This window comes from Rana temporaria, chromosome 1 (assembly GCF_905171775.1).
Source record: "Rana temporaria chromosome 1, aRanTem1.1, whole genome shotgun sequence".
NCBI classification, from domain to species: Eukaryota; Metazoa; Chordata; class Amphibia; order Anura; family Ranidae; genus Rana; species Rana temporaria.
The window spans coordinates 102,033,817-102,046,895 of record NC_053489.1 but is presented as its reverse complement, the minus strand read 5'-3'; positions in this window follow the sequence as shown (position 1 = coordinate 102,046,895).

Sequence of the window (13,079 nt, the reverse complement as noted above, 5' to 3'; positions counted from 1 at the left end):
GCTTTGTGTCCGAGTCAAACTCACGTTCGACTCGAACATCGTATGTTCGACAGTTCGTCGAAATACGAACGTTTTGGGCCGTTCGCGACAAATTCGAGTGGCGTGTCACAGCCCATAATTCACTGCGGCAGTGCATTGCTGGCTGATGATTGGCCAAGCATGCACTATGACCCGCATGCTTGGCCAATCACAGATTGCAAAAAACGGAGAGCCATAATTGGCCAAAGACAGGGTGGCTTTGGCCAATTATGGCTCAGGGGGTTTAGTACACGCCCCACACTATAAAAGGTAGATAGAGCAGGCAGGCAGGCTAGTCAGTTAGAGTTACAGTGTGTAGTGGATAAATATGCATCCCAGGTGTTGTATATATATTTAGACACTGTATTGAGTTTAGCTAGATCCGCTCTTCCTAATTTACTGACAGGCAGGCAGGTGATTGTGCTAGCTGCAGTATTCTCACATGGTGTACTGTCTGTGTCCTCTGCAGTGTGCACCTAAACCTACGTGGTGTGTGTACTGTCTGTGTCCTCTGCACATTGTGCACCTAAAGCTACGTAAAGCTGGTGTTTCTCATATTTACTCCTAGAGGCAGGGATCTGCTCATATTAATACTACAGGCAGGGGATATTTCTGCAAGTACTTTCACTTGGTGTAGTGTCTGTGTCCTCTGCAGTGTGCACCTAAAGCTACGTGGTGTGTGTATTGTCTGTGTCCTCTGCACATTGTGCACCTAAAGCTACGTAAAGCTGGTATTTCTCATATTTACTCCTAGAGGCAGGGATCTGCTCATACAGGCAGGGGATATTTCTGCAAGTACTTTCACGTGGTGTACTGTCTGTGTCCTCTGCAGGCCATTAGTATGTCTGGAAGGACAACAAGGAGAGGCAGAGAGTCACGAGCCGATAAAAGAGGGCAAGCAGGCTCTGTGTCTAGAGGCAACAGTACTGGTCGTGGACACGGTGCATCCTCATCAGTGTGGATTAGGAGGAGGCACATCTCCAATGAGGCAGGATGCCCTCCAGGGGCCAGCTTAAGGGCAGCACACCGACTGCATCACAACGCAGAGCTCCGCATGTGCAGGGCGCTTCTGTCTCTCAGCGTTATTCCAAAAGGGGTGGGCCTTTTTTGAGACGAGTGCATCAGATCGGACCGCTGCAATTTGCAACATATGTCTCAAGCGTATCTCGCGTGGCCAAAACATCACCCGATTGGGCACCACATGCTTGACCAGACATATGTCGACCTGCCATGCAGTTCGTTGGCAAGCGTACCTCAAAGACCCACACCAAAGAACAAAGCGGACCTCTCCTTGCTCCTCATCAGCTGGGATCTCCAACCCCACTATACCCTCAGTCCTCTCTGAAGCCTGCACTGATAGGACTGAAGGTGTAGAATTAGGTGTGTCACAGCCAAGTACTTGCGGGCAATCTACTATCGGTACACCGACGGAAGATTGTACCTGGCAAATTTCCCTGCCCCAGCTGCTGCAGCGCCAAAATAAGTTCTCTCCCAGCCATCCACATGCCCAGCGGTTGAATGCTAGCTTAGCTAAATTGCTAGCACTTCAACTGCTGCCTTTTCAGTTGGTAGATTCTGCCCCCTTCCTTGAGTTTGTGGAATGTGCAGTACCTCAGTGGCAAGTTCCCAAATGCCACTTTTTCTCACAGAAAGCGATTCCAGCTCTCTACCGGCATGTGGAAGGCAATGTCCATGCCTCGCTGGACAGGGCGGTCAGTGATAAGGTGCATATTACCGCTGACTCATGGTCCAGCAGGCATGGACAAGGACATTACCTATCTTTCACGGCGCATTGGGTGACTCTGCTGGCAGCTGGGAAGGACGCAGGACAAGGTACAGTAGTTGTCACGTACCTGGTACAGATCAGAGCCTGACGTGCAGGGAGCGCCAACTCTTGCTCCTCTGACTCCGGAACCCCTGGTAGAGCAGACAGGGAGCGCTAGAGTTCAGAGTCGCACAAGCGCCTGGTAAGATGCTGTGCAGGTCTGCGGTGGTCTCCTGAAGACTCCGGGGATGCTGTGCAGGAACTGCGGAGATGCTGGGATGACCGGACAGCAGACAACAGGAGCTTGGTGCAGACAGCTGGAAACAGTCAGCAGGTGGGAGGTGTACTGTAGTGCTGATACAGGCAGAGTCAGGCAGGCCGGGTCAAACGCAGGCGGGCGGATCAGGTACAGAAGGGAGGCAGCAGCAGAGTCGTCGTTCAAGCTGGATCAGTAACAGGTGGGCAGCAAACCGTTGGAAGGAAGAGGCAGGAGCGGAGTCAGACAAGCTGGAGGTCAGGGCAGGTGGAGATCAGAAGGGTCAATGGCAAGCCGGGTTCACAGGAATGGAAGACAATCAGGTAGCAAGTGTCAGGTAGGGTAACAGGAACGCTGAAGACTGAGCAGCAAGAGGCTATGGGATGAGCCCCATTAAATAGCCTGAACTGGCGCCAAAATGGCATCATCACGTGCCCGCGCGCCGTTGCCGCGATTGCCCGTGCGCGCCGATGTGCCGCGAACGCGCGCTCTCGTGCGCGCTGGTGCGCCATTGCCGCTATTGCGTGCGCGCTGGTGCGCCATTAGCGCCACCTAGTGGCCTACCATGTCTATGACAGTAGTGTTGTAGGTTGTTCCGCCACCACGCCTCCAAAATGCTACTACTGGTTGTGACACACCTCTCTCCTCCACCCCCTCCTCTTCTTCTTCCTCTGTGGCCTCTTCCTGTGCTGATGTGTCCTCGGAACCAGCGGTGCTCCGTAGGCGTTCAAGGAGCTACGCAGGTATGCAGGCAAAGAGATGCCATGTGGTGCTTGAGCTGGTGTGCTTGGGGGACAGGAGCCACACTGGGCCAGAGGTTCTGTCAGCTCTGCAGGGGCAGGCACAGAGGTGGTTGACGCCATGCCAGCTTAAGCTAGGAATGGTGGTTTGCGACAATGGCACCAACCTCCTCTCCGCCCTGCAACAGGGACAACTGACCCATGTGACCTGTTTTGCTCATGTCCTTAACTTGGTGGTGCAGTGGTTCTTGGGCAGATACCTAGGCTTACAGGATGTCCTGAAGCAGGCCAGGAAAGTCTGTGTGCATTTCTGACGGTCATATAATGCCAGTGCTCGGCTGGCAGACCTCCAAAAGGAATACAACCTGTCCAAGAACCACCTAATCTGTGACATGCCCACCAGGTGGAACTCTACGTTTGCCATGCTGCAGCGGCTGCACACGCAGCAGAGGGCCATCAAGGCCCGGCTGGCCCCCTCACCAATGGATCAGATAGGATTGTCCAATAGATCAGGCGAGGAGCTGTCCAGCATCCCAGATGGCTTAGTAGAAAGAGTCAATGCCAGATACAGAAAGAGGTCCCAGGTTCAAGCCTATGTCCTGACAGCCAGTGTACATGGACATGGCCACCATCAGGGGGGTACAGGCATTACACCTGTAAGGAGCCCAATGGTCACCAGAGCCCCTTACAGGCCCAGCCGGCCCCCCTCCCGTTTTTTTGATGGCTGCCCTGTACATGGAGCCTCAAGTGTAGCTTATATTTCTTTGGATTGGGTGATGGGGAAACTGGGGGTTGTGGCTAGCAGCAAGTTAAGAGAATGGATTACTGCTAATCTATCCTGGTCAAGAGTAATAACAACAGAAAGTTCACTGGGCAATAATACTCATCCAGACCTGAATATGTGATAAGCAAAAGCATGTAGTTACAAACTTCTGTAGCATTACCCCCGAAAGAGCTGCTGGATTGTTTTGGGTGGCATGTTACCTCATGTGTCTCCGCTGTCTAGGGTAGTTGATGAGAGTTGTAGTAATGGAATGTCCACACAGCAGGTGTCTTTTTCTTGTGCTTTTATTTACCCAACAAGGTAAAACAATTGAACTTGGTGAAGAATAGAGAAATAGCAAAAATAGAGACCACAGATTCAGGTGTATGTAAAAGGGAAACAGTCCTGCTTCCAACGACAAACTTTCACTTCGCCACTCCAGCCGGAATGGGTATAGCGCCACTGGATAGGCCTCTCTCACAAGCCTGGCAGCCAGAGCGTCACTCGGAACCTGGGAATAGGTCTCTGCCACAGACCCTCCCTTCGTCTGCAACCATGGAGATTCGACACCTGGATCTCCTTCAGGTAGTTCAGTAGGTTATCGACTGATAGGCGACCGACATCCAGCCTCTCAGCACCCGGTTACCTTGGTCCCCGATGGATAGTCAGAACCCTCTTGGAACACCAGCCTCTCTTGGTAATCCTCAGGCAGACTCTCCACCGAACAGCTTCCTCGTACAGGACCAACGCTTGGGACCCCTTTAGATTTGGGACCCAGTCAATCACTGGGCCCCAGCCATAGCCAAAATGCTCCAGGCCAACATGGCCCCGGAACATGGAACTCTGCGTAGCACGCACACCCCAGCCCCGGAAGGCCATTTCGCCGGGGGGGGGGGGGCGTGGTATGGCTACCCTAAAGGTGGGCTCCACACGTGAAGAAAAAACTCCTCCAAAAATGGCGTCTGTCCCATATCTCCCCTCCCCCAGCATGCACAGCGAGGAAAAACCCCTCCCGATAGGCTGCTGGGGAAAAGCACCCGAACCTCAACTCCACTGCTGCCACCTGTTGTCCTGGGGTGGCATCAGCACCCCAGAAGCAACAGAATAAGCCCACAGCACAGCCAAGCCGGGACAGAGACCCAAATTCAAACATTATAATTGAAATCAGAGTCCCTACACTCTGATTACCCTCTAAATTTCTACAGCACCGGTACTTGGAAGTAACCCGGCGCTACACTTCCAAAGCATTATTTTTTACACAGTGCCTAGAATTTATACATTAAGCCAATAACATATAAATACATATTAAAAAAAAGAGATATTGAGCTCTGAGTGTTTCTTTTATAGCCCTGTGTTGGTGCTACCAGCAGATATGATAAAACATGACGTGTACCAAAATGACTTTGAGGAAGAGGGTAAATCTAGTAAAACAAGTTGATAAATGTGGAATGGCTGGCAGCAATATTCACAGATAAACATTTACTAGTTTTGGAAATTTGTCAGAGGTAAAAAATGTCAGATAATGCTGAGTTTCCAGTGAATTCAATGGCTTCCTGTTCTGCAGAAACTCAAGACTACATATAAAACCAATGAAGTCACCCAGCAAATACATTCAGGTTATCTACGGACCACAGGTTTTACTGGGTGTCTAATAAAAGCACACATGATTTAAATACATTTCTGAATTATATCATTAAGCTTCCACACTACTGAATATATCCCAGCTCACCAGGCTAACATACATAGTAAAAGATAATGCGGTGTCCTTTATAATCCCACTACAAGTTGAATATTGTAAGGGCTATGTACTTGGTCAATGTATAACTGGCTAGATTCAAGAGATACATTCTCCCACCCAATTATCTCTAGTTTTCATCCTATCAGTTCTTCTGCTAGGTCCATTTCTGTAGATGACCTGAGGGCCCATTGACACCAGAGCACCAGTTCCAGCGGCACAAAGCATTAATTACACATCTATGGTCACTGTTCAGTTGCTGTACAGCAAGTACACTGTATGTTGCTTGTACTGTGATACCATAATATTCGTAGACATACAGTATGTTTTTAAAGTGGATGTAAAGGAATTCTCTAATAAAGAGTAAAAAACCTTTAGGAGGCAGCTCACCCCCTCCAGAAAATGTATTTGAGCCCAATCTCAATCTAGTGCACAACAGCAGTGGCGCTGCTCACTCTCTCCCTCCTCACTGGACTCTGTAAAGCAGCAAGAGTCATTGGCTCCCGCTGCTGTCAATCAAGTGCAGGGACGAGGGAGCAAGGGGCAGGGCCGAGCCGCATTATGTGTGTCAATAGACACATTGACACACACGGTGCAGCTCGGGATTGCCCCACTTACTGGGTGGGTACACAAAGGGGAAATGAGCCAGGAGGGCTGGTGGGGAACCCCAGAAGAGCAGGATCAAGGCTGCTCTGTGCAAAACCATTGAGCAAAGCAGGTAAGTATAACCTGTTAATTATTTTAAAATCAAAACTGAACTTTAAATATTACCTTAATCATATTGATTGCAAAGGGTGCCCTAGAATGAGTAACAAGAAGGATGGTGTTTAACCCGTGACCTTTAAAATATCATTGGCTCAATAAAAACGAATATTCAAGGTTGTCAGTGGGTTAGTGTTTCAATCAGACTTAGTTGTACTGTACCAGCCATTCCCCCCCCCCCCCCCCCGTAATTTGGTGATCCATACATACATTTGCTGGTAATGCTGGGATACCCTACCTGCTGCTCCTTACACACAGAAAGCCTGAAGAAAATCAAAATATTAAGACATTCAGCCATGAATCAGATTCAAACCCGCCCTGGAAGTCTAAGGCCCTGTACACACGAGAGGATCGATCCGCTGAAATTGATCCGCGGATCGGTTTCAGTGGATAGATCCGCTGGTGTGTACGATCCAGCGGATATTTATCCGCGGATATATTTCGGGCCGACCGATTTCCAGTGGATAAAAATTTCTTAGCATGCTAAGAAATCTATCCGCTGGAATCGGCTCCAGCGGATCGATCCAGTGGTCTGTACAGACTCACCGGATCGATCCGTCCGAACCCATCCCTCGCATGCGTCGTAATGATTCGACACATGCGTGGATATCCTTATATTACAGCGTCACGCACGTCGCCGCGTCATCATCACGGCGACGGCGCGACACGTCACCGTGGTGTGAATTCGGCGCGGATTTCGATCCGATGGTGAGTACAATCCAGCGGATCGAAATCCTCAGAGGATTTATCCGCGGAAACGGTCCGGAGGACCGTATCCGCGGATAAATCCTCTCGTGTGTACCCGGCATAAATGTGATTGGTGCTATTAAAGAAGAGAGAGAGCCTGGAAGTGTAGGGGGGTATTGGGAGTTCTGCGAGCTCTTGCAACCTGGACCACCCGGAAAGCCCAGAATAGATGGGCGGAAATAGAAATAAGTGTCACGGCCCCGGTCCATCCTTGCTATATGCTCTGATCCTCTACTGCCCTTCATATGCCCCAGTTACGGAAGATTCAATGTTGTTCACGCTGTCTATTTGGAAGAGATGTTCCGAGCGTTACTCCCTGTCCACACCAAGCCCACCACTCCTGCATGAAGCTGTCCCTATGGCGGTAAATAGCCACCACTACATGAGCAAATGGTCTCAGATCTTGCAGCATGACGTTTCCTTGTTGGATTAGGAGATCATCTGGAGACACACCTCCAGGATTTCTCGATGTGTGGCCCATAAGGAAACCGCATACAAAGTCCTGATGCACTGTTAGGAGTCCAGATATTTTACATGCCCGCAATCGAACAATCTCAAAACAATGTTGGAGATGTAATTATGCTGTGGGCTCTCACTATCCTATTTTTGGGGAATGTCCCCCTGTTCACCAATTTTGGCTTCAAGTCCAGCAGTTGTTGGAGACACTGGTTAGTATTCCTGTCCTTCTGAAGCCCATGCACTATTTGTTAGGTCTCCCTTTTCCTGGTGTTTCTAGGGGTCTGCGCCGACTAATGTCTTTCATTTTGTTGGCTGCCAAGCGGGTCATTCCTAGACTGTGGTTGTCCACCTCACCTCCAACACTCCCACAACTGCTCACTACTGTGGCTGACATACGTAGAATGGAGCGTCTGACAGCTACAGTGGAGGGTTCAGAGCAAACATTTTCTGAAACATGGTCAGCATGGGATGAGTCAGTATATGGTTTTGAAGGAAATTAACAAGTTACCGTATTTATCGGAGTATACTGCACACTTTTTTGCCCTAAAAAAATCAGGGCAAAATCGTGGGTGCGCGATATATGCTGATACCCACTTCCCGCGCTGTGTTTGAACCACTGTGCCGACATATACCGAGCGCAGTACACTCGGGTATAGTCAGGCAGGCTTGGCTCCTCTCGCGGTCACGTCCTGTGCGTCCTGTACGTCCTTTACGCGAGAGGAGCCGAGCCTGCCCGACTATACCAGAGTGTACTTCGCTCGGTATATGTCGGCGGAGTGGTTCAAACACAGCACGGGAAGCGGGGATCGAGCGGGGAGGACACCACGATGGCCGCAGGACGCCGGACCGGACGAGGCCGCCGATGGACGCGATGGACGACGGGCAAGACACCGACGAGGGGCATCCAAACTGTAAGTATTTTTTTTTTCCAGGAATTTTCCTTCAAGTTCGGGGGTGCGCGCTATACGCCGGGGCGCGTTATAGCAAGATAAATACGATAGCTAACTTCAGTTGCTTAAATATTCCTTTGAGTTTGTACGCTAATTACTTTTCTTTTTGTACAGATCTTTGTATGAGGCTATACAGTATTTTAACTCTACAACCTGTACGGCTGTGATAGGAGGCTGTTTTGAACTAATTTTATTTTTATTTCTTATTCATGGGACTGACTTTCTTTCTTCCACTCAAGACATTTGTTTAATCACATCGCTGTTCCTTAACTTGTACAATCTATGTGTGCTTAGTAGTTCTCTAAGACAGAATTGCTTCAAAATATTAATGATTCCAATGCATTTTCTTTTGTATGACTTGCAAAAACTTATAAATAAACAATAAAAAAAAAAAAGAAGAGAGAGAGAGAGAAAACATTAAACATTAGAGCAGGGATTTGCAATTAGCAGACCACCAGCTGTTGCATAACTACAAGTCCCATGAGGCATAGCAAGACTCTGACAGCCACACACATGACACTCAGAGGCATGATGAGACTTGTAGTTTTGCAACAGCTGGAGGTCCACTAATTGCATATCCCTGCATTAGAGGCTTTTAGCAATACATTTCTACTACCCCATTACAAAGGTGTGCATGCGGATGCAGGGAATTATACAAATGTAATATTAATTTCATATATATTCCGTATTTTTCGTACCATAAGACGCACCTGGGTTTTGGAGGAGGAAAACAAGAAAAAAAAAAACAAATGGTGCACCAAAATATTTACCAGTGCCCATGAAATGCAGCCTGAACATTGCCATTAATGTAAGGTGACCAGATTTTTAAAATGAAATCCAGGGACATATTTTTTTTACTAGTAATGGCGGCAATCAGCGACTCTCTGCCCATTGCCGCCCGCATTGATGAGCACTGATAGGCAGCACTGATGTGCATTAATAGGTGGCATTGATGAGCACTGATATGTGGTACTGATAGGCAGCACTGATGAGCACTGATAGGCAGCATTGATGAGCACTGATAGGTGGCATGGATGAGCACTCATAGGCAGCATGAATGGGCACTGATAGGCAGGACTGATGGGCATTGATAAGTGGCATTGATGAGCACTGATAGGCAGCACTGATAGGTGGCACTGATAGGCAGCACCGATGGGGCTGCACTGATAATCAGAGCTCTGATTATCAGTGTAAACAATATACTGACAGTCTGGCTGGTTAACGGCTCTCCTTTCCTCACACAGACACAGTGTGGAAAGAAAGGACTGTCACATGTTTACATGTGATCAGCTGATCACATGGTTAAGGGCAGCTGTGGTTAACCCTTTACAATAATCTGTGATCAGAGAGCGTGATGTATGTGCGCCCCAGGCCGCACGTGGGAGGCAGGGTTCTGGGAGGATGTCCACGGACACCCTCCCAGAACTGGAAACCCAGGGCTTGGATGTAAGGCAGGTTGGATGGGGGGGGGGGCCTTCATGGTTTCTTGCACCAGGGCCCTGAAGGATCTAGTTGAGCCTCTGCTTATAATGATATATACTCATAAGTGAAATTATTTGCACTCTTCTCTGCTAAAAGCTTTGCTTGCATTAAACGCTAGGAGACCTGGAGTAAAGAAGGAACTGTTGTCCACAAGAAGCAATCAGAATCCATGTTTACAAGTAAAATTATTTTAATTTTGAGGTCTCAAGAAACAACTGTAAAGGATCTTTTTTGTCAAGTTTCAGCAAAATAAAATGTTTTGCAAACTCTTAAGCCCTGTACACACAGCCCAGATTCTCGTCAGGAAAAAAACTTTGTTTTTCCTGACGAGATTCCTGGCATGATTCTCTTGCCGGCCGAGTGTACACACACGCCATTCAAAAGAACCACGTTCTTTTGAATGGCACGAACGCGGTGACGTCATCAACTACGATGAGCATGCGCTTGTCACATTCAATGCCGTCGCCGCCATCTTGCTTGACCCTACCTATGCCTTGAAATAGAAAAGGAGAAAATCCCCCAGGGTGGGGCTTTAACGGTAACAACTCAATTAATCAAGAAAAGTAGTAATAGTAGTAAAAAGTTTATTACACACTAAATACAAAAATATAAATATTAAAATCAAAGTTAATGACTTGTCCACAGTGGTTCATTCAGGCCCTACGCGTTTCGAGACCTTGTCCCTTCATCAGGGGCCAATGTCCGCGTAGAGTCACACTGTATATAACACAAATTAACATGTTTCAAAATATTGCATAATTACTTGGATTACATATCTATACAAAACAGGAGAACATAGAAAATGCACAGCACACATATCATACCCGTCACCATATATATGAGCAAGCATCCAGGCAGTGGCAAACGAGGCCCCTTAACAAAAAAAAAATGCCTTGAAAGCTACCGCGCATGCGTCAAAGTCATTTCGAGCATGCGCAAGTTTCCATGGAGAGGTAAGTATACACACGCTCAGGTTTCTCGGCAGGAAAACACTGCCGAGAATCTCACGACGAGAAAATAGAGAGCAGGTTCTCTATTTTTCTTGTCTAGATTCTGGGCAGTTTTCTTGACGAGAAACCTCGAAGCCTCGTACACACGCATGGTTTACTCGGCAAGAAAGCTCTGGCAGCAGCTTTCTTGCCGAGAAAACCATGCGTGTGTATAGGGCCGGTGCAAGGATTTTTTCCAACTCAGGCGAAGGTGCATTTGCCACCCCCCCCCCCAGCACGCACACAGGCACAGTGCACAGCACATCAGGGTACAGTGCACATCAGGGCACAGGGCACGGCACATCAGGGCAAATGAGGGCACAGTGAACATCAGGGCATAGCACATCAGGGTACAGCACACCAGGCCACATCAGGGTAAAGGGCACAGCACATCAGGGCACAGCACATCAGGGCACAGGTCACAGTACATCAGGGCACAGAACATCAGGGTACAAGATATTGAGGCACAGCAGACTTGGGCACAGTACATCAGGGCACGGGACATCAGGACACATGGCACATCAGGGCACAGGGCACTTGGCGCATATCGGGGCATATTGGCACACATCGGGGCATATTGGATCACATTGGGGCATATTGGAGCACATTGGGGCACAGTGTTTACCTGGAAGCCAGTATGCAGGAAGCATCTGTGATAAGTTCTCTCTCATGTCACGCTGCCCCGGCAGCCTCTCCTCTCTTCTCGTCCATCCCAGATGATGTCACAAACAAATGGGGATGGACGAGAAGAGAGGAGGGGCCGCCGGGGCAGCGTGACATGAGAGAGAATTTATCACACACACTGCCAGTGTGGCTGCAGCGCTCCCCTCCCTCCCTCCTCCTCTACACTTCACACACAGCAGGCATCTCCCGCTGTGTGTATCAGAGCTTAGTGTGAAAACTTTGGCCGCACAGTGAGAAAAGTCCCGCCCTCCTCCTAGATTAGCTTGTGTGATAGACGCATTGTTCTGCCTATCACACAAGCTGATCTAGGAGGAGGGGGGGACTTTTCTCACAGCGCGGCCAAAGTTAACACACTAAGCTCCAATACACAGCGGGTGATGCCTGCTGTATGTAAGCCTGGGACTCACAGACAAGAGAGACACTAACACAGTGACACTGTCAATTTTTCACCCTGTTCCCTGGCGCCGTAAGGCAAGTGCTCATGTTGCCTTGCGCCAGCGCCGGCCCTGCGTGTGTATGAGGCTTAAGGCTAATTATTGGGCACTATGGGGTTTGAGATCTACTGCACTCTTTTTACCTCCCTTCTGTCAATTAACACTGCATCAAAATATCCCCTGTTCTTCATGTTGTTAAAGCTGCTACCTTATGCACTAAGTGAATGGCTTACTCTGGCCTAGGAGGAAAATGCTGATAACAGCCTGGGATATAGCAGTAGAAGGAAAATGTTCAAATGTAAAGTAGGGTGATCAAAAAGTCGTGATATTCACAAATAGTCTTTGTTTGGGTAGTTTTGCCTCAAAAATATGTTTCTAAAGACATTCTATGTAAAGCATTGGACAGTTTTCTCAGTGTTACAACTCGGTCTTATGCCCAAATAGTAACACACAAGGTCCAAACCTGCCCAGTATTAAAAGGAAAAATAGTTTCTATCTCTCAACATGCAAGACATCACTATTTCCAGCACTGAAGGGGTCCAGCTTTGTCAGGGCTCCACAGATATGCGTGCATCAGATGCACAAGAAGAATGAGATTGTATAAGGGAAATCAGAGACACAGTAATTAAAGTAGGCCCCAAAAAATGCTATCTTATAGGTAACATCTAGAAAAGGTAATTGTGTCTAAAAATTGCTCTTTCATTTTGTTTTGACATTAAACCTTCTTTTATTGAATTTTTTATTAAAATAACATATATACAATGTACTTCCCTGCTCTGTGCAAAGCTTTTGCACAGAGCAGTCTGATCCTCTTCTTTTGGGGCCCCCTGGCGGCACGCCAGGCCCCTCCTCTTCAGCGAGTGCCCCCACGGAAAGCACCCAGATCGGACGGCTCGGCCCGACCTCAGCTCCTTCATCACAAGATTTGACAGGAATCTGAGCAATCTGCACAGAGCTGCCCAATGAGGAGGGAGACAGCGGCAAGAGACACATTTCTCGTGCACATCTCTTTGTCGGATCAGGCTCAGGTAAGAAAAGGGGGGGGGCTGAGAGGATTCTGCCGTACAGAAGGGCATAAAATGTATTGGGTAAAAAAAAAACCTTAAGGCTTTAGAACCACTTTAAATTCCTTCTAAAAAAATCAGCACAATTCATGTGTCTTGAGTCTCATAGCTGTATGTACTATATATCTAGAATGTGAGCTCTAAGGCACTGTCATTGATTAATAGTCATGAGATCTTGTGATGTCACTACAATGCAATACAATCACTGTTCTTCTTGCTGGAGAAGAAGTT